The sequence below is a fragment of the Cryptomeria japonica genome, chromosome 7 (assembly GCF_030272615.1).
Source record: "Cryptomeria japonica chromosome 7, Sugi_1.0, whole genome shotgun sequence".
In the NCBI taxonomy this organism is placed as follows: Eukaryota; Viridiplantae; Streptophyta; class Pinopsida; order Cupressales; family Cupressaceae; genus Cryptomeria; species Cryptomeria japonica.
Genome location: NC_081411.1, coordinates 314,616,843 through 314,639,403, shown reverse-complemented (window position 1 = coordinate 314,639,403; position 22,561 = coordinate 314,616,843).

Sequence of the window (22,561 nt, the reverse complement as noted above, 5' to 3'; positions counted from 1 at the left end):
TAGTGAAGCACTCCAGAGGCGCTTTCACCCTAAACACCCATGCCTCTAAACTAGTAGTAGGAGAAGAATCCACATGCTTCTTCTTTCTTTCCTACCTCTTGTCGATTTCTTCATATTAAATGACCTATAGAGTTGCCGAATTATTTTTGAACATTTCATTGTTTTGAGCTATTATTTCCTCCATTTTCCTTTTAAGAAATGAGTAGACCTTCTACAAAACCTCAATATTCTTCATTGTCTCCTTCCTATACTCTTTCTAATAAATCTTCTCACAACCCCCTTCATCTCCTCCTCCTTTCCTTTCCCGTTATCAATATTTTTAGCTATACTGTTGGTACCAACTAAAACCCTCTGATCTTTGTCTTCCATCATCCAATTAGAAGCTGTAGAATCTTCTTTGGTGAGGGCTTCCAATATGTTAATTTTCTTTTTTGCCACATTAAAAAGATCCAAAAGCCAATGAAATGTATATTCCTTCTTATTATAACTGGCATAGAACTCATTAACTTTATTTGAAAAGGTAGGGAAGTCCCATTTCCTTGGTGAATTCATAGGTGAGGGGAGAGGGGAACCAAAAGAAGGGACAGAAGGGGAACCAAATTTGTTAATAAAATTATCTAGAGACCACTCTAACCTAGTAGACCACGAGGACAAAGAGTCCTCAAAGGCTTATCCTTTTTCTCTAGCTCTTTGATAATGTGGTCAATAATTAGAGGGGTTCTTAGATTTAGCCTATTTGTTGGGGTTAACCCATGTAGGGGTCCCTTTGTGTTTAGGAGTAGAAGAGGTATCTTTACTCTATAGGATGTCCAAAATATCAACATACATAGTGGGGCTAGAGGGATTACAAGACAATCCATAGGTGAATGTTAGATTTAGGTAAAAAATTACAACTATAGGATAAGCCCCTGGTGCGGGGGGGTGATATTTTTGGTTTTGGACACAACAATAGACTAATAATTAGATGAAAAGAGCTAGTAGGTGAAATTAATCTTCAACACACCTTAAATGGTTGAAAATGGGGAAAAGATATGAATGGAAACCTTTAAACCTCTCATCCAAGGTGATGAACTTCATGAGAAGTAGTGGCGCCTCTTTCCAAACCCTAGGTAAGTCATTCTTGTTGAATCCACATTCTCCCTCGGCTTTATGAACCTCTTGGGATACTCCTTGTAATTACCCTTTGATTTATTGTTAAGGTCATTCCTTCAACCACAAGATTCGTAACAACTGCAATGGTTTCCATAAACATAATGAATTTTACACCACCCACTTGAACTTAACCTTCATCTCAAGATTGGTAAAACTACTCAGATAGAGTAGGGTTATAACCCTTCATTCCTTCAACATAAGTCACTAGGTTTCTGTCCCCCACCTGATTCCAAAGAACCTCATTTTGTTTGAATTTATCGCAATAGTTTATCTTTGTATACATAAAATCCTCCTCCGTGGTTTGCATAGTAAAGCTAATAACATGACCAAGAAAGGGATTACTAAAATGAGATTTGGGAAAGACACATAAAAACGTAGTATTACATAAAACATAGCTTTCACTAGATTTAACAAAGCCAGTACCTATCAATAAATGATGGAAGTACAACATGGCTAGAATTAAGATGGAAAAGGTAATTTTAAAATCTTTAGTTCTCATTGGGATTAATTTCTTCAAGGATTACGACACAAATATCTTTATGTAATTCATGTTGTGTTGTCCAAGTTTTAAGCCCCTTGGAAAAAGAACCTTAGTTAGCTAGCTTATACGTAGTCCTATTGCCTTCTTTGAAGATCTGTTTAAGTCTCATGTGGCTGATTGTACCAATAATTCTTAGGAATTTTGTGCTTAGGTCCACCACCCACCATCTAGGCTATGCCTTTCCTTGCAACATTATGATGACATTCTTAGAGTCACCTCCGATGATGATATTTTGGTAGCCCTTATCCTTAGAATTAGAGATACCAAAGAAATATACCATCACTTCTGCCATGTTAGATGTTTGAATACCCAAGTTACCCATATAGGCCACCATGAGTTTCTCACTTGGATCTCTAGTGATCCCATGCCCACCCATTCAACCCATATTACCTTTAGAAGACCCATCACAATTTAATTTTAACCAATCGGTGTCATTGGGGGATTAATTATAATATTTGTTTATAGACAAACTTTAATAATATTTTTAAAAAAATTTAGTTGAATAATATTGAATTATAATTAAATAATCAATTACAAGTGTTTTAGAGAATAAAATTATCGTTTTGAATAAAATTAGTATTGATATAAAATTTTATTTTTTAAGAGATTAAAAAGATCATGTATAATAAAATATTTATAATTACATTGTAACCATATAATGTTATTTTTAATGTACACAACACTCTTTGTCACAATGCAATGATTCACTTGAGAAAATTTATATTCTGCTTGTAAAACTATTTTCTATTACTATAATTTTATAGAGAGGTTATTGAATGTAAAAAAATGTCTTGCATTATATTGAAATCAAACAGTTATTGAGTGTTAGGATTGTTTTCTATTAAAGGGTCAAGCAGGTTTTGAAGGGACCCAAAATTCTATTAATAAGAAGTTGCCATTAGGCAACCATAAAAAAAACATCAATAAACAGGTAGCCAACCCACAAAAAAGAAAAACAAAACACAACACATCAAAAACAAGAAATAGCAACTAATTAAAATTCTTTAAAGCTTTTGTTACCTCCACTTCAATCTAAGAAAGGTTTATGGACAACCTCTTCATATCAGGTTGATCCACCATCTTCTTACTACTCACCCTAGTTCAAATACAAGGGCCTCTTCACACCTCTCATGTAGCTTGATTTCCTTTCTCAATGACATCAATGTCAATGAATAAATATTTTGCCTCCTCGGCCCTCTCAAATGTCTTCATCGTAACTCTACCACTCCTTGCACAAGACTTGATAACCTTTTAGCTGAAGTTGTCCAGGGTTATTGAATTATCATTGATCCTTTTGTAGTTTGTCTCCAATCTCATAGTTATCCCATTGAAATCCTCCTTCATGTGTTCTATGTCCTTAATCTCCTTTTGTAGGGATGCCACCATATTACTTCCTTCTCCAACCAATTCAAATTCAGTTCCTTCAAGTTTTCTAGACTATTCTTGACCCCACAAATAGTAATATTGATCTCATTAATCTCATGAAAGAAAAACTTCTACATTGGGAAATTATCAATAGCTGCATTCCTAGCCACTGCAAGGAGATTTGATGGATGCTCTCTGTCTAGGTTTAAGATGGGGAATTCATGGTTTAGGTCACAAGGAAAAGGGGATCTCCCATCTTTTCCTATATTAGGGTGAGACTCCTTTGAAACCCTCATATAATCTTGATTACCCTCCTTAAGAGATGAGTCCAAAGATGGATCTTTTTTGTTCTCAACATTCTTTTTCCTCTTCTTGTTTCCTATTCTCTCTTTTCCCTTAGAAAAACTATCTTGTGATGCCAAAAAAAGTGAGGTCTCTCTACCTTTATAGTTTCTTTTATGACCTTTCTTCCCCTTATCCTCTTCCCAATCACCATCAAATTCATTAGACTCATTTGTATTCCACTCACTACCCTCAGAGAAAGGGGAATCATTTCCCTCCAAATTAGAAAAATCCCCTGCTTTCACAAATTTACCTATCCCCAAAGATTTTTTAAAATGGTCCATTAATAATTTAACATCAAGGCTTCATATAGATTGGGGTTTTTCTAATCCTTTCTATGTTCGTTAACGCCCAATTCCAAAGAAGATAGTATAAAAAATGGGAATAAACCCTATCCTTATCCCTAAAATGATTGAGGATGGAAAAATGATAGTCATAAACAAGCAAATATTGACCATCGAGGGTGAAAAATTGTATAATTTACTCTAGGACTTCAGCCCACAAGGGTTTGATGGATTTCATCTTGTAGCCACCTCTGTACTTGACCAACCACTTTCCCTCTTTTCCTTTGACAAAATTTTGGAGCTCTTCATCAACAAACTTTCTTGTTTTGAAAAACTTCTTCCCTTCCTTATTCGACCTAGTAACTTTGGAAATGAGCTCCTTTGTGAGGTTAAAATTTTGCCCAAAAATTGTTACCTATCCTTTCTTCCACCCTTTAGGAAAATATTCTAGGTTGTGATTGTAGCCATGAAGCCTTTCAAGGTAAGGTGTAACCCCCCGTCTCTCCAAAATTCTCCATATGGTATTATTTTTCTTGATTTTATCACATTTAAGGGGCTCAAGCATATTCCTATCTCCCCCCATAGCAAGAGATCACTACAAATTCAAGAAGGAAGCTCTAAGGTCCCTAGAACTAGAAGTTTCAAGAAACAAAGGACTTTGAAAGACACAAAAGGGCAAACACAAAAATAATATTTGTAGTCATCATGAAACAACAAAGGATTAACAGTTCCTGCATGGAACTTGTCATAGTCCACCAAATATTTTAGCTTAGTTGTCAATTCATCAATTCACTGCCATTCTAATTTATGATTACTAGACATTCCTAGATTGGCTAATAGGTCAAAAACCCCATTGGCCTCCCTAAATTTGTGGGATACATAACATTTATCAAAGGAGAAAATAATTTCCAGTGATCCCTTAATCCAATTCTCTATTGACCAACTTGGTTTATTTTTCTTTTTGAGGCAATTAATTATAATCTCCAAGTCTCCTTCTAAGAAAACTTTTTTAAAGTTTAATTTAGAGGCTAATAAATGCTAATGGTATGCCACCACTGCTTAAGAAAGGTGATTATTCTAGATTCCCAATGGGAGCACCACTACTGCAATGAACCCACCATACTAATCTCTTAACACTCCCCCAAAACAAGCCGAACTAGGAGTTCCCTTCACCACCCCATCAAAATTAACTTTCACCCAGCCTAGAAAAGGAGATTTCCAAGTGATATTAACTCTAGGGTTCTTAACTTTCTTAAAAGGCTTATAGATATCAATATGAAGATGCCAATTCATAGCCTCCTAAGAGTCATAATCAAAGATAAGAATGGAGCCAAAATAATAAGAAGAAATAGAAGCCAACTTCTCTTTGATTTTATTACAATTTTTCAAAGAGACCACATCTATTCCAAGGTGGGCATCTCTAAACACCTGATTATTTCTCTCTTTCCAAGCCCCCCAAACAAAATAGGGGATAAAAATGACCCACAAAAAGGAGAGGATAGAGTTGGAAGAAGGAGAGACCCATTTGGAAAGGAGATGGCCCACATATTAAAAAAGAAAGCCCAAATTTCCCTAACATAACACTCCAACAAGATATGAAGGGAACTTTCTCCCTATGCTTGGCAAAGGAGACATTTATTAGCCAAATAAAAGCCCCGTTTACATAAATTATCAAGAGTAAGGACTTCACTTGGAATAAAGATCCAAAATAATATATAATTTTAGGGATCAAATTAGACTCCCACACTTTAGCACAAAAAGGTGGGAGATGAAGGGGAGGTTTGAGAAAAGATAAGCGGAAGCAATGTTGAAAGAATCCGAAGGAGAAGTAGACCACACCAACTTGTATTCAGACTAAGATAAACAAATTGAATTAAGAATAGCGTTAAGGCTCCCAAGTGCCTCCAAAAGATCAATCTAAGTTCTATCAGATCAATCCAAGTTCCATTAGACTAATAGCCTTTAACCAATTTACCAAAGCTATTAATGCATTCATCCATGAATGGTCTGAAGATCAAAAAATAAGAGAGAGGTTCCTCCCCAAGCCAGTTATCATTCCACAATCTTACAATTTCACCAGATCCAGCTTTCGATTTCGTACCTTTTTGAATGACAAACTTAGACACTTAAGATTGTTCCAGAGAACAAACCTCGACGCCATATTTTTAATCTTCAGAAAGGCTACTAACTTAGATCTTGAGTTCATCAATACTTGCTTCTTAAAATTGAACTCCACTGACTACTGCTATGGAAAATCCGCCATAACTGTTTAGCCAATAATATAAGGTTGAAATCCTTAACATGCCGAAGTCGCCATCTCCCCTGCTTTTTAGTAATATAAACTTTCTTCCACGTTGTGAGGGGCAATCTTCTTTTGTCTTCCATTCCAAACCATGGAAACCATTTATGAGTTCTTTCAACGGAATCAACAATTTATGAGGAATCTTAAATAAGATCATTGCATACACGGGAAGATTTTGGAGAAAAGCTTTAAGGAGTTGAATTTGGAGCAAATCGTACATCTCTATGTAAATTGCTAATTGAACTTGTTCTTTATATTAAAGAAAATATTATAAGATCTAAGATTGCAATCCAATTATCATCATTTTCAATTATCATTAAGATGAAGAATCATGTAAATTATTGAGTTTAAATTAAATCTTATGTTAAAATAAATTATTTTAGAAAATCGTAATTACAAGTCTACACCTCAATGTTTCCCACACAAAAGAACAATATAACAGTTGTGGGATCTAATACATTATTGCTTCTAACACATATGGTACTAAATTTTAATACTTGAAAATTGCATAGCAAAGATAAAATTTGTCAACAAATATTATTTGATATGTTTGTAGATCATATCAATATAGATTAGATTTCTCTTAGATCATTTTGTTCAAAAATTATTTTTTAATGATGAGTAAATGATAATTTTATATTTTATTTATCCTAATTCTATTAGGTAAAGTAAACTTTCAAAAATTATGGTTAAGAATCTCTTTTAAATATGCTAAAATTATATCAATTGATAGTGAATCTTAGTGAATCTAAAATGGCATAAATATTAATAAACTTTGTAATTAAATCTAAAATGAATGTGATATCTATGTGCTATATTTAACTAATACTTTATATATTTTTCTTTTATCTTGAGTCTTAAAATTTTTGTAGTTAGTTTGAATATGTAGATTACTTAATTTATTTGTTTATGTTCTTTACGATAAGGTCATTATTATAAAATGAGTTACTTTATATTATAAACCTTGAAATTTTTGTACATAAATAATTTTTTACAATAGTATAATATTAAAATATATAGATTAACATGCATTAATTGATCTCCAAATGTTTTACCTCATTTAATAAAAGAACACAAATTTAAAATCATTATATGTACAAATGAGATGTGATCAACACCTTAAATCATACCATATAAGAATTAAATATATCCTCTATATAAATAAAGTTGTAAAAAATCTATAATATAATATCTACATGGAAAAATAATACTCACCTAAGTGCATGCAAAACCTAACAAGGATATCACTATTTGATCTCAATGAACAAAAAAATTATTTATGCCAAATGCATTTTCCAAACACACACAACCACATAGTCTCACATGCTAATAAAATACTCAACATTCACATCCATGGGATCAATAAATTGGCAACATACACTATCACTACCCAATAGTAGCAATCCTCCTTAACACATTTTAATTAATTCATCATAAATGATATATAAGGGTCCATAAAGCTCTAACATGACACATTAGACAATAAGCTCAAGGAATGTGAGAGATATCTATCTCAAATGAGATGAATAATCCAAAGAAATTGCATAAAATAATAATTAAATAATCCATAGAGTTATGAGACCTTTTCATCACAAAACTCATCATAAGATGAAATAATTATTGACAACCTTCACATACAAGGGATGATTGGACCACCACTTTGTTCTACATTAATTAGGTAATTGTTGATGTAAACATACACATGCATACAATAATAGAAAAAAGGCATTGCCAGTGATGACCCAAGTACAATGGTGCAACCTATGCCTAACATGTTTAATTTTAAGTAAGAACATATTTGTAGATCAATGTAGGAGTAGAGGTTCCAATAAATAGCACAAGCCCAAGAGCTCAAATGATCTCACAATCTTTGAAGATTACCAGGACTATTCAATAAAACATAATCCAACAAATCTATAAAAATTTTATAGAGTAGTCTTACTACATGTCGAAATAATGTGATCTACTAATACAATGAGATATATGGTCTATTTAAAAGGCATACAGAATCATAATATTGAATTCCAAAATTTAGAAATTGAGAAAATCATTGATTTACTTCACATGGTGAAATATAAAGATCAAACTATGATGTTTTAAAGGTTTAAATCCATAGCATACCATTGTGAGCATTGGAGTATGCTAAATCATTTTGAATTTGCTTCTTCCTTAAAATCTTTAGAAGAAAGTGTGTCTATGATCAAGAGAATGATACTCAAGTGAATTCAAAAGTAGCTTTTAAGGGAAAAATGGTAGATTCATCAATCAATTAACTTCTCACTTGTGAAAGATATTTCAACATATTTTAGTTTGGAATCTTGTTTTCTTACACCTCTCATTTGCTAATTCCACTATAATTTAATTTTATTTGAATTTAATGAAAATTTATCTTTTATTTATATATGTGTATAGGGACATTTTTTCTATTGGAATGGTGAAAGTGAACACCTTAATGTGTTATTGTATACACATAAAAATGGCTATGAGCGATTAAATAAATATTTTATATTTATTTAATATTTATTCTTCTATTAAATAGGTAATTTGAAAATATTAATTTATTTAATTCATTTCGTGTCTTTTTATTAATTAATTTAATTAAAATATTTTACTAATTAATTGATCTATCCTATTCCTCCAATTAATTAAATATCTAATATTTAATTATTCTTCTGATCAATTAATTGAATATCTAAATATTTAATTATTTCCTTCAATCATTTGAATATCTAATATCTAATGATTATTCTACTATCCTATATTCTCAAATATTAAATCATTTCTAAATTATTTAATCCCTTTTCCAACTCATCCTTCAATCTCCACTTCATCTTTCCTTTGCCAACTCATTCATCATGTGGCTAAATTAATTCAACAAAATAAAATAAATAAATCATTTACTAGCCACTTATCTCTCACCTTCAAATTTAATGAAATATTGTGTACGTACACATATTTCATAACCTTATTCTATATTCTCTCCAAACCCCTACATCTTAGGAAGGAATTGAGTCCAATTGTCCTCTCATGCCTAAATATTTTTGAACCATCCCTAGATTCCCTCAGTTAGCAACCCAGTCAAGGTGAGATGAGTGACACTTGTCTTCTCCTTCCCCCTTTCTCTCAACCTTCACCTTTGCTCACAAGGATGCAAAACTATAGATCTGATCATGACTGTTGATCTAGGCCACATCATCTTATCCTCTCAAGGTATATAAAATTAGGAGTTTGAGTTGAGAGAGAGTTAATCTTCAAGTTATTTTTCAAGTTAGTCTTCAAGTGAGTTTTCAAAGCTAATCATTTGTGAAAACTTATGCATCCGTGAGTTTTAATCTTGAAGCAAATAGCATAATCATTTAGCATTGCATATCATAGTATCAGTTAACTATCAGTTATCAGTCCATTCTTCATATGCCATCTTGGAAGCTATTAGTGCTTGTTTGAGAGCACACCATCTGCAACCAGGAATAGTGGAGTTAGGACATAATGAGACATAAATCATGAAGGTAATAATAGTATTTTTATTTTATATGTATTTCATGTAGTTTCATTGGTTGAGTTTGGATTTCCTATAGCATTTCTTTTGTATTTTGTGAAACTAACATGTTGTAGGTAGTTTTTTTTATGATGAAATTCAAGTCGACACATTTTGGCACCCACCGTGGGGCTCAGATCCTCGCATATTCTTTCTAATATCCTATCCAATTCTTGCAAAAAGCAAATATAATGCATTTGTAATACAAATTCATGCCTGTGTGAGTTCTAATAACGCCTTTATTTAATAGGTTAGCACTTTTGTCCTTCAGGTTAGCGCATTTGTCATTTAGGTTAGCGCTTTTGTCTGTAAATCAATGCATTTAATCTTCAGAACAATGCTTTTGTCCTTCAAGTTCACGCATTTATTAGTTTGGTTAACACTTTTATCATAGAATTCTCGCTTCATAGTCCACAGAGAAGCATTTTTGTGTTTCAGGTTAGTGCTTTTATCCTTTAGGTTAGCACTTTTTAGGTGAAAGACAACACATTTTTTAGGATAGCACTTTTATTTGCAACTAATAGAATTTTCTTCCAGGTCCGAATGTCCAAGAACTTAAATTTTTCAAACTACTCACATGCATGTGTAGGGTTATTTTTAAAACAAATTTCATGCATTTCCTCACCTAGTTAATTAAGAGTTCTATTTTGGAATGAAACACATCATGTCATGCTCATTTAGCTTAACTAAGAGGGATAAATTAACATCATGCAACTTGCATTTTTGAGTGACTTCTTTAAAATAGTTGCACATAGATTTTACAAAAGCTAAAATCAACTTGTGTTTTCTGTGCTTGATGAAGTAGTAGGTAAGTATGTTCTCACCATCATACAATGATTAGAAAACTAGACCTACTTTCTTTTATGTATAACCTTTAGAGGGCCTACCTTCCTGAGCTGCCTTGAGGGGGCCAGTGAGAGGGGAATGACCTAAAGTGAAAATGGGCTAATACCGAGTCCTTCCAATCCACTCTAAATAAATCATGTTTGTGACAAAAGTCACAAGCAACATGTGCTGATAAGTTCATACCGACACTATGTTTCCCCATTAACCCTATGGAGTGTAACCTCTATAGGTTGGGAACCTTTTGTAATTATAGAGCTGAAACTACCGCATGTATGGCCACATGACCAGAAGCCTTTACTAAAAACCACTTGTACTAGTTGCCAAAATCCTTCTAGTTGTTGGTATAGGAGGTCAGACCTCTGAAGCGACTCACACACATACGGTTCTTAGTAGAGATATAAAGTTTGTCATGGGGAGTTTTCATGGAAACTTGTGTTGGGCTACTCCGGAGAAGTGAGTGCCGAGGGTGGAGCCAGTGGGGTCAAGAATCTAAATATCCGCTTTGAATAGCATAGCCTCAGGGGAAACCCCATGTAAGATTCAACAATTATTGTCTCAGCCTGCTATAGGATTTGTACTTGCTTATGCATTTTATTTTTCAAAAATATCATGTCTTCTATTCTTATGACATGTTCAAAATGGTCAAAAATTTGAGAAAATCATCATCTAAAAAAAATAAATGAGCAAAAATCTAACAACTTGCTGAAAATTTTGAGAAGAATCCTTGAAACATAATCAGAATAGAGCTTTCAAACAACAAAACAATGCTTTTATCCCATAAGTTAACACTCTTTGCCACAAGAGTTAGCAAAAAATAATTTTCACATCTAAAAAGCATATCAAACCAAAATTTCAATATCAGTATCAAAACACTTCTTGAGTAGATTTGTCTCTAAACTATCACACATTTTTAAACTAGTTCAACAAATGGGTCACTAATTGAACAGGCTATTTCCGAAAGGTTTCCATTAGCATAAACATTGAACAAGCTATTGATTCAAACATTTTAAGTACAAAAAAAATCAACATCATTGTCAAGTCTCTCATCAGGATATATCAAATCGTCTATCACAAAGCTTGATCAATTCATCTTGTGTTCATTATCTTGGATATATCTTTCCTATTTTCAACCTAAGTCATATCAAAATCAAAATTGCACCAACATTGGAATCAAACAAACTTGTAAACTATCAGATTATTATATGACTTTTAAGTATCACCTTAAGAAAAGAAAACCCAGTTATAAAGCTACCCATAAAAGAATAAGATTCTTGTATATCAATCGCAAGATATTATTACAACATAAGACATTCCTACACCATTTTCATCACTATTTATGTGGCTGCGAGACAGAGTTTGATGGAGAAATTTTTCAAGGATGTTCTTTTCAACAAAGAGATGCTTTATTACAATGAACAAACAATAGTGGTAAAATCCACAAAGCATATCTTCCTAAACCAATAATCACTTATTGAGTTGTCCTTTGGAAACTTCAAATTTTTTGAAACAATCACATGCTATTTTAGACTAGAGCTCAATACGAACAACTTAGAAAACAACAAAAACAAATGGAGGAAGAAGATAATCTGATATTCCAAACTTTTGGGTATGCTGTTGTTGACGACAAAGCAGTCAATAGCACCATTAGAGACCTTGAGAAAGATTTTGAATATGATAGACTAATGGAAAAAGTATTGGCAAAACAAAAAGAAATATATTTTGATGTTGGCAAAATTAGGAGCTAAATTGCCACATGACTTTAACATAGAAAGCTTGAAACAGGATGCAGAGACAAGTAACACCCAAAATGCAGATGATCCAAATAACGAAGATGTAAACAAAGAAAGTCATGAAGAGACAAGAAAAGAATGGGATGACACAAGAAAAGAGCATAGTAATAAAAGAACTTACGAATAAATAAGGAGAAACTATATGGATAATCTGTTGTTAAACCTCACTCAACAAATGCAAAATCTACAACAACAGATACAAGATATGAAAAATGGAAAAAGCTCCAAGAAGAATTCATTAGAAGATATATGCCCATATCCTTTCGATAAAAATTTGAATATGACACCATTTCCACAGCATTGCGAGATCTTTAAACATGACAAATACGATGGAAAATCTGATCCTCGGGATCACATTAGGGAGTTTGTACTATGAGTATGGAATTTGCGCACAACAAAACTTACTTGATGTGTCTTTTCCCTAGGAGTTTAAATGAGAAATCAATGGAACGATTTTCAAGATTACCATCCAGAATTAAATCTTTTGAAGAAATCGTGAATAGATTTATTTCACAGTATTCCTACAATGTAAGGAATAAAATAACAATGCTGAATTTATGCAATGTTAAACAAAAGAATGGTGAATCTTTTATGATCTTCTTGCAGTGATAGAAATGGATGTTTAATAGGTATCCAGGAGATGTACCTGATTAAGAAAAGATGGACATATTCATTGATAATCTTATCAGTGAAATGAGTTATCGACTAAAATGCAATGTCCTCCCTCCTTCGCCAAGATGATTGAGAATAGTCTAAAAATAGAAGATGCGATGGTAAAGAAAGAAGAGCTAAAACTTTACAATAATTCTTACAACAACAACAACAACAACAACAACAACAACAACAATAACAACAACAACAACAATGACAAACCCAAATTCTGGTCAAGGAATAGGAATGTCATCAATGGAGGAAACGATGACAATAGTGCTACAAAACAACAATTGATTTTTAATCTATCAAGTCAAATCCCAAACAATAAAAATCAAGAAAGCAATAAAGCCAAGTCTTTCTTCTCCAATCCTTGCAGGAAATTCACAAACATTGGAGAACCATTAGAATCAGCTTTAAAAACTCTTCTTGCAAACAAACTGATTGTTTTACCATAAGCAAGAAGTTATGAACCACCAGTCAAGCCTAATTGGTGGAATGACAATAATTTTTGTAATTACCATCGAAATAAAAGACACCAAACAAATGATTGTCAAAGATTGAAAAACCTTATCCAGGATCTAATCAATAATGGAATTATCACATTGAATAGCCATAAGACAAACAAATCACACCTAGCTTTCAAAAATCCACTCCTGAATTATGACAAAGGTGAACCATCCCAATTAAAAGATGACAAATAAAAATCCAAAGTGAAATACACTTATACATATGATGACGTGGTAAATGCCATCATTGTTAAAGATAATCTACCTTCAAAGCCAATCAATGTCATTACGAGAAGCAAAGCAAAGGTACCCTTTCCGGGTATAATAAAATACTCAATATTCACTTCACAACAATACAATTTAGTAGAGCAATTACAAAGAATACTCGCTCAAATATCAATTTTGGAACTTCTCAAAGTTTCATCTATACACAAGGAAATTTTGGAAAAAGCTTTAGCAGAAACAACAGTTCCAAAAGACTTGGATGTAGATCAGTTCCAAAACATGGTGGGACACCTTATAGCCCCTCATTGCTTATCATTTTCTGAAAATGATGGCGCGTCCTTGCAACATCCTCACAATGCTCCTTTACATGTTGAAGTCACCATTAATAAAACTCATGTAACACGTGTACTCATAGATGGTGGAGGGGGCTTAAACATTGTGCATTAAGTTTAATAAAAGCTTTGGGATATTCAGAAAATGCAGTAGATCTAAAGAAGAAAATAACTATTAAGGCTTGTGATGAAGTAGAGCATTCTTCTAAAGGAACTGTGGTGTTGCTAATAAAAATAGGACCTATGGAAAAGTATACATTATTTCATGTTTTATATTTGAACCTCTCTTACAACATTCTTCTGGGAAGACCATGGATTCACACCATGCAAGCAATTCCTTCTACATATCATCAATGTGTAAAATTTCCTCATGAAGGACAAGAGGTCACTATAATTGCAGACTCTAGCCAATATTGCAATAATCTGAAGCCAATACAAGATACAAGAGTTCCACATAACAAAGAATCAATATATCCTACCAAAGAAATTCAAGAAAAGTTATGCAAAACCTTTGAGAAAAAGATCAAATTGAATAATGAAGGAATGGGAAAATATTGTTTGCATAATTTTCCACTTTCACCTAAGTCATATGGAAAGTTTACAAATATCCAATCAAAGACCTCAGAGAAATCAAAAGATATGTTTAATGGAGCATTTGTTAGAGTTTGAACCCTTGAAGAAGAAACCGAAGACAAGGACATTCTTGGTTGGTTGTATAAAGATTAAAATGAACCTATAGCAATAGCTGCAAAAGTCAATATTCTGATAGAACAATATGGCAATGATTATAAAATCATGCAAAAAATGGGATATGAAGGAAAAGGACCAATTGGTAAGCAACATCAAGGTATTTTAGAACCTATTTGTCCCCACTCGCAATCTAAAGAAAATAAAGTAGGGCTTGGATATCTAGAATCAAATAAAAATTAGCATAATCATCAATAGCCAAAGTGGAGAAAGAAATCAGTCTCTAAAGAAGAACAATGGCAAGAAAAGCTACATCAAGTAGCACAAATAGTAGCCACTAAGCAGAAACAAGAACACAAGAAACAAGAAGAAGAGACTGCAATCAAAATAAAAGAAGAATCTTGTCAACAAGTTCAAGGAATACGAGCAAGTGCAAAATCTGAACAAGATATTCCAGAAGCAATGAAAATCAAGATGGCAAAAATCAAAGAACTTTTTGCACCATACAACATCCCTGTGTGGTATAGTGGTATAGTCCTAGACAATGGTTCAGAGATAGATTCAAATGAATATGAATGGGGTCTAGATGTCTCATCTAGTATATCAAGTGAAGAAAGAAATGAAGAGCAAGAAGCTATCACAAAGGAAGACTTGTTTATTACAAAACAAAATATGGAGTTAGAAAGAAGACAAGAAGAACTCAAAATCCAGAGAAAAGAGTGATATACAAGACAACAAAAGAAAATGGGATGACAAAGACAAAGAAATAATGCCACAAGAAGCAAAAACACATATAGATCAAGCATATGGAAATATTATATTTTTATCAAATAAAGAGCAGGATGTACCAAGGTATGGCAGAACCAAGAGATAGTCAAGTAGAATTGACCATTAGTCCAGAAGAAGAAAAGTTTGAAAAAAGACAAAAGCTAGCAAAAGAATTCTCTATATCCTGTGCACCAATATGTCAACTTCAAAATCCAAATGAATTTATTGAAAATAATCAAGAAGGAACTTGCAATACTAAAGACGTGTGTGTTGATATAATCCATTCGTTTAAGGGACAAATGTCAGATGAAGATCCATTTGAGTGTGAACCACAAAATGATAATACTAATTTTGTTAGAACTAATTGGAGAATACTTGGGAGAGATAATCCTCAAGATCATCCTATCTATGACATTACCTACTCTACACCAAATTATGACCATTATGTCATGAACTTTGAAGCACCTAACGATGATAATGATTATGACTTACCTCTTCTTCATCCTGAATTAATTGATTGGGATAATCTAGAAAACCCTGAATTAGATGACTTTTCCAATGATTATGACTTAGTTGTGTATCTTAATGCTGTCAAACCCATAACACCTAAGGTATCTGCCATTGCGGAATCAAGTAACATTTCTTGTAGTTGGGAGAATGCCAAACTTTCCAGTCACAAAATTGAAATAAAACAAGGAAAGAGACCTACTATTGAAAACCATTTCATGACAACACTAGATCAATCAAAAGGGAAAATAAAGGACGTATCTGAAGGTGAAAACCTATTAGAGGCACCAAAAGATGGAAAGTTCAGCATCCTCCCTGTGTATTTTTAGGAGAGATCTACTAGTCTAATAGAACCAACAGAAGCAATAAACATTGGAACATAAAAGGGTCCCAAGATACTTCATTCTGCTACCTCATTATCAGATAAAGAGAGGAAAGAGTGCATAGAATTCTTGAGACAAAGACAAATAAATTTTGCTTTGTCCTATGCTGACATGTCAAGACTTAATCCAGATCTTATAATGCATCATCTTAATGTGGATTTAAAAGAAAAACCAATTAAGCAAAAGCTAAGGAAGATGCATCCACACATTTCTCTTCTTGTAAAAGTCGAGCTAAAGAAACTATTAGATGTGGGTTTCATAAGACCTGTTGCCTATCCAAAATGAGTTTCAAGCATTGTACCAATGTCAAAGCCAAATAAAAGCATAAGAGTCTGCACTGATTTCAAAGATTTGAACAAAGCATGTCCCAAAGATGATTTCCCACTACCCAAAATTGATATAATTGTTGACTTATCAGTAAGGCATGAGATGTTTTCATTAATGGATGGCTTCTCAAGATACAAAGCATGTTTCATAAGACCTGTTGCCTATCCAAAATGAGTTTCAAGCATTGTACCAGTGTCAAAGCCAAATAAAAGCATAAGAGTCTGCACTGATTTCAAAGATTTGAACAAAGCATGTCCCAAAGATGATTTCCCACTACACAAAATTGATATAATTGTTGACTTATCAGTAAGGCATGAGATGTTTTCATTAATGGATGGCTTCTCAAGATACAATCAAATAAGAATCGCCCTTGAAGATCAAGAAACGATAGCATTCACCTATGTATGAGATACTTATTGTTGGAGTGTTATGCCATTTGGGCTTAAGAATGTAGGAGTGACTTATTAAAGGGCTATGATGACAATTTTCCATGATATGATGCATACATTTATGGAAGATTATGTCGATGATATACTTGCAAAATCTCAAACAAGACAAGAACATTTGAACATTTTAAGAAAGATCTTTGATAGGCTGGAAAGATATCAGTTGAGATTAAATCTAAAGAAATGTGCATTTGGAGTAACCTTTGGAAAACTTCTTAGGTACATTATATCAGCCCGTGGAATTGAAGTAGATCCTGAAAAGGTAAAAGACATCATGGAGATGGAGTCACCTAAGAACATAAGTCAATTGAGATCTTTACAAGGAAGATTTGTTTCTCAATTAACAGATAGATGTCATCCATTCACTCATCTTTTACATAAGAATGTTCCATTCAAATGGGATCAGAAATGTGAAGAAGCTTTTATGCAAATCAAAGAATATCTTATAAATCCTTCAGTACTAGAATCACCAATCAAAGAGAAACCATTGTTGCTCTATATCTCAACAACAAACATATCATTAGGTACTCTCCTAGCTCAACATGATGAAGAAGGAAAAGAAAGAGCAGTGTATTAAATCAGTAGAACACTTGTCGGCTATTAACCTAAATTATACATCAATAGAGAAGACATGTCTAGCAGTTGTATTTGCAACTTAGAAGCTATGACATTATATGCTCTCATTCTATGAAGCTAATAGAAAAGATAGATCCAATAAAGTATTTAATGAATAAGTCAACTTTGACAGGCAGATTAGCCAAATGGGTTATGATATTGAGTGAATTTGATATAAAGTATGTTGATCAAAAATCTATCATAGGACAGGTCATTGCTGATCAATTAGCTGAAGCTCCTTTACAAAATAACATACCATTGCACATTGAATTTCCTAATGCAGAAATTCTGACAGTAGGTACAAAATTTTAGGAATTGTACTTTGATGGTTCTTATACACAATATGGATTAGGTGCATGAATTTTATTCATCACCCCTCAGAGACATACAATTCCAAAATCATATAGACTGCAATTTCCATGCTCAAACAATACTGTAGAATATGAAGCATTGACTATTGGGCTCAAAATGGCTATTGAATGGAACATCAAGGAATTACACGTTTATGGTGATTCACAGCGTATCATCAACCAAATAAATGATGATTATCAAACTAAGGATGACAAGCTCATGCCTTACAAATAGCTGGTAGAAGAGTTTAAAGAACACTTTGTAGAAATATCATTTACTCAAATCCCAAGAAATGAGAATAAAATAGCAGATACAATGGCTACAATAGCATCTCTCTTGCAGAATCAGGAGAATCAACAACGTTACGAGTTCCTTGTGGAAGATATCTTAACCCCTACCATTCAATCCTAGCATACCTACAGGATTTGTCAAATATTAGGGATTAGTCAATCCTTATACAGCCAAACCTATCAATACTTAAAAGAGAATATCCTTCCTTCTGATCTATCCCATGATCAAAGAAGAAATTTTATCTATCAGTCATCCCCTTATACTATTATTTCTAATACATTATATAGGCAAGGTCTAGATGGTACTTTATTGAGATATCTTGAACAAGAAGAATCTGAGAAAGTTCTTAATGAAGTTCATGCAGGTATTTATGGCACACACTCATGTGGCTTAACACTGGCTAAGAAACTTCTTCGTATGCGTTACTACTGGCCTACTATGGAGAGAGATTCATTTACATATGCCAAAAAATGCAAACAATGTTAGATCCATAGGAATCTCATTCACGCACCAGCACAAGAAATCTATCCTTTGGCTGGATCATGGTCATTTTCTCAATGGGGCCTTGATTTGGTAGGAAAGATAAATCCTTCATCTTTTAATGGACATATGTTCATTCTGTCTGCTATTGAATATTTCACTCAATGGATTGAAGCAGTACCTCTGACAAAAGTGACAGGAAAACAAATATCATCATTCATCTTGAATTATATAATTTGTCGCTATGGAGTTCCTATGACCATTATCACTGACAATGGACGACCATTTAAGAATCAAGATGTGAAGGAACTATGTGACTAGTTTCATATCCCAGATAGGTTTTCTACTTTGTATTATCCACAAGGAAATGGTCAAGCTGAGACATCAAACAAAACCATCTTGAAAATATTGAACAAAACAGTCAATGAAGCTGGAAAAGACTGGCACATTCAGCTAAATCCTGCTCTTTGGGCATACCGAACTAGCATCTACACACCAATGGGGGCAACCCCATATTGCTTAGTCTATGGATCAGAAGCCATCTTACTCATAGAAGTAGAAATAACTTCTCTATGGGTTTTCTTGAAAGGTCTTGTACCAGAGGAAGAACAACGAATCTCTAGACTCCAAGAACTTGAATTGATCTAGGAACGTCGCCAAAATGCAACAGATCATTTGAAAGTATATCAATAGAGAATGGCAAGAAGTTATAATCACAAAGTCAAGCCATACATTTTTCAGATTGGAGATATAGTTCTAAGGGAGAATCCAAGAAATTAGCAAGACCGATAAAAGAAGGGTAAATTTGAACCAAATTGGCTAGGACCTTTTGTCATAGTAGCAGCATATGACTCAAAAAGCATAATCATTTAGCATTGCATATCATAGTATCAGTTAACTATCAGTTATTAGTCCATTCTTCATATGCCATCTTGGAAGCTATCAATGCTTGTCTGAGAGCACACCATCTACAACCAAGAAAAATGGAGTTAGGACACAATGAGACATAAATCATGAAGGTAATAATAGTTTTTTTATTTTATATGTATTTCATTTAGTTTCATTGGTTGAGTTTGGCTATCCTATAGCATTTCCTTTGTATTTTGTGAAAGTAACATGTTGCAGGTAGTATTCTGATGATGAAATTCAAGTTGACACAGTTATCATTCATGTTGGGCTCATTTGATAAGGTTTTTGGTAATGTTACAATTTATATATAGTTATGGTTTTACATAAGAGTTGACGAATAACTTGAATCTAACTTGATTCCATTAAACCACATTCCCAATTATTGATCTTCATCCCCAATTCATCCACTCATCTTTGCGTACAAACTATGATTGTAAAAATGAACCTAGCTCATTTAAATTTTTTTTTTTTGATATAAATAATACCAAGAATTTATAAATTCAAATTTAAAATTAAGAACAAGCTAAATCCCTCTAACAAACATTACTTTCTTACTTAATACGGAATATGCAAATTTGTGTCAATAATATGTATAAACGAAAAAACTCTAATTCAATTGAATTCAATTATAAAAACATAAGAAAAACCAATAAAACAAATAATAATAATATTTTGTTATACAAACTTTCAAAATAAAATATTTAAAGAAACTTTTACATTATATCCAAATTGAATTAGACATATACCGATAGACAAGAATAGTGCAAAGCTATCCCAAGCATTATTTATTTAACCTTCGCTATGCTTAAACAACAATAGCAAAATGTGATAGTTACTTATCACCTGAATCGACCATCGCACCAATTCCTCCATTCACGCCATATTAAAATATAAAACTCCTAGTTTGGTCCCCATTTTCAAGTGGAATACAGCTCACGATCCGAAGGTATCTTACGTAAAGGAGGTTGAAGGATGCGCACAACGACTTGCTATCATAACTATATGAAAACAAAAATATTTGGGATTAAAAAGTTGGAGAGTCAATTTAGGCTTTTAACTGTAATGAATTCCAAAAGGCATGTAGCCATGTGAAGCTTTAGCAACATATAGGGCCCTCTTCTGGTCTGTGTATTGCCTATTTGGATTCTGTGGTCTGCCATGATACCTAATGGACTAGGAATCATGGACTCAGAGAATGCGGATAAATTAAGGATCGATCAATCTCAGTGGGTTATTTTAATTAGGGATGGTCTGCATATAAGGAGTAGGAAAGGAATTTTCCATAGCCGTGATCAATGTGCCAAATAAGTTGTTGGCACAGACGGCCGCATCATACATTGCGCAGTGCATTTCCCTGGGGCCATACCAGCAGTGGGTCAGGCTTATATATAAAAGTGGAGTTATGGCCAATGTTACAATGGTTCCCTCTAGTGTTCTATGTACACCTTGGTGATCTATACTAGTAGCCTTAAAAACCCTTATATGTACAGGGAAATGGGCTTGACTACTGTTGACATAGTGAACAAAATTATCATAAAAAGAAAATGATGGAACATAATAAAAGCAGGTCACACCAACCACTTGGGAAGTCCAACCTTAGAACATGTGAGATAAGCCTAGTTTTAGAATTAAAATATCAAATTAAATGAAATAAAGAGATACAAAATGGTTGTAAGTTTGAATCACACGTCACAAGTTGAAGGAAAAATCTAGGAATATTATGAAAAGTACCTCCATAACTTGAGAAAGCCGTCACATTTTTTATGGTTTTGGAAGCCACCTCCATGCCAAAGTGCTTTCAATTCTATGTCAAACAAACAAATTAGGCTTCTTTAGTACCAACCTTTGAGGTGAGGCAACTAGGTATATGATGAGGGTTAGTTCATAAAAATTATTTATAATAAAGATTTTAGCATATGTGTGTGTAGATTTTATTTATTCAAATATGATCTCTCATCACATATAAGAAAACTAAAATATAGAAGATTAAATCATCAGCAAACTACAACACGTTACAACTTAAATCATCTCTTTTCTATAGCATTTATGTACCTTTTGGAGATTCAAATTTGATGCTATATTTTTGCCTCCCTCCTTTCTCTTGACCTACCTCTCTCAAATATATTTTATCACTTTAGAAATACTTAAAATATTTCATAAAATCTCCTCTTTTTATATTAAATATCAAGGAGTCACAATACAAAATATATTAGTAGGAGTTCATATTTTAACAACCCACATATCTAATCCATACTAACTCAGAAGGAGATTATAACTATCCAATTGTCCAAGTCACAAAACAACACATTACACTCATGCTCATACAGTCACTGCAAGTACTACATCTAAAGTTACCCTTTGCCCATATATTGATGCTACAGAGCTAGAAAAAAACATGATATCTATTACAAAATATAAACACCTCATCAAGGGGGAAGCTAATCAAATTGAAAGACCCCATTAGTAGGGGTTTTTTTTCCACCTATCTCATGCCAAGCTATCAAACCTGTAGGGATATCCATTCAAATAAGTTCCTTACATTGTGAATATGATCCAAGTATGGGTGTACAAAGATTTCAGCTACTAGGATCACTATCTCCTACTATTGTTGTTGCTCTCTGCTCTTGCTCTCGTTCGGTTCCGTCATGAAGTTATGTAGGGAAGCTTCAAAGGGAGCAGTATCTCCATCATGTTTTTTCCAAGAAAAGCCATGAGAGACCTACCACTTGAATACTCTAGCAGTGATATCATTCATAAGGTTCTCAAATTTCCTTTTGGAAAGCCTCATAACCACTATGACCTACCAGCAATCATAAATTCCCTTAGCTACAAACTTGAATATTTTATATAGCATAATTCTCATAAGCAAAAATAGATCATCTTCTAGGAGTCATAAGTTTAATATCTAAGCACCTAGTTGATC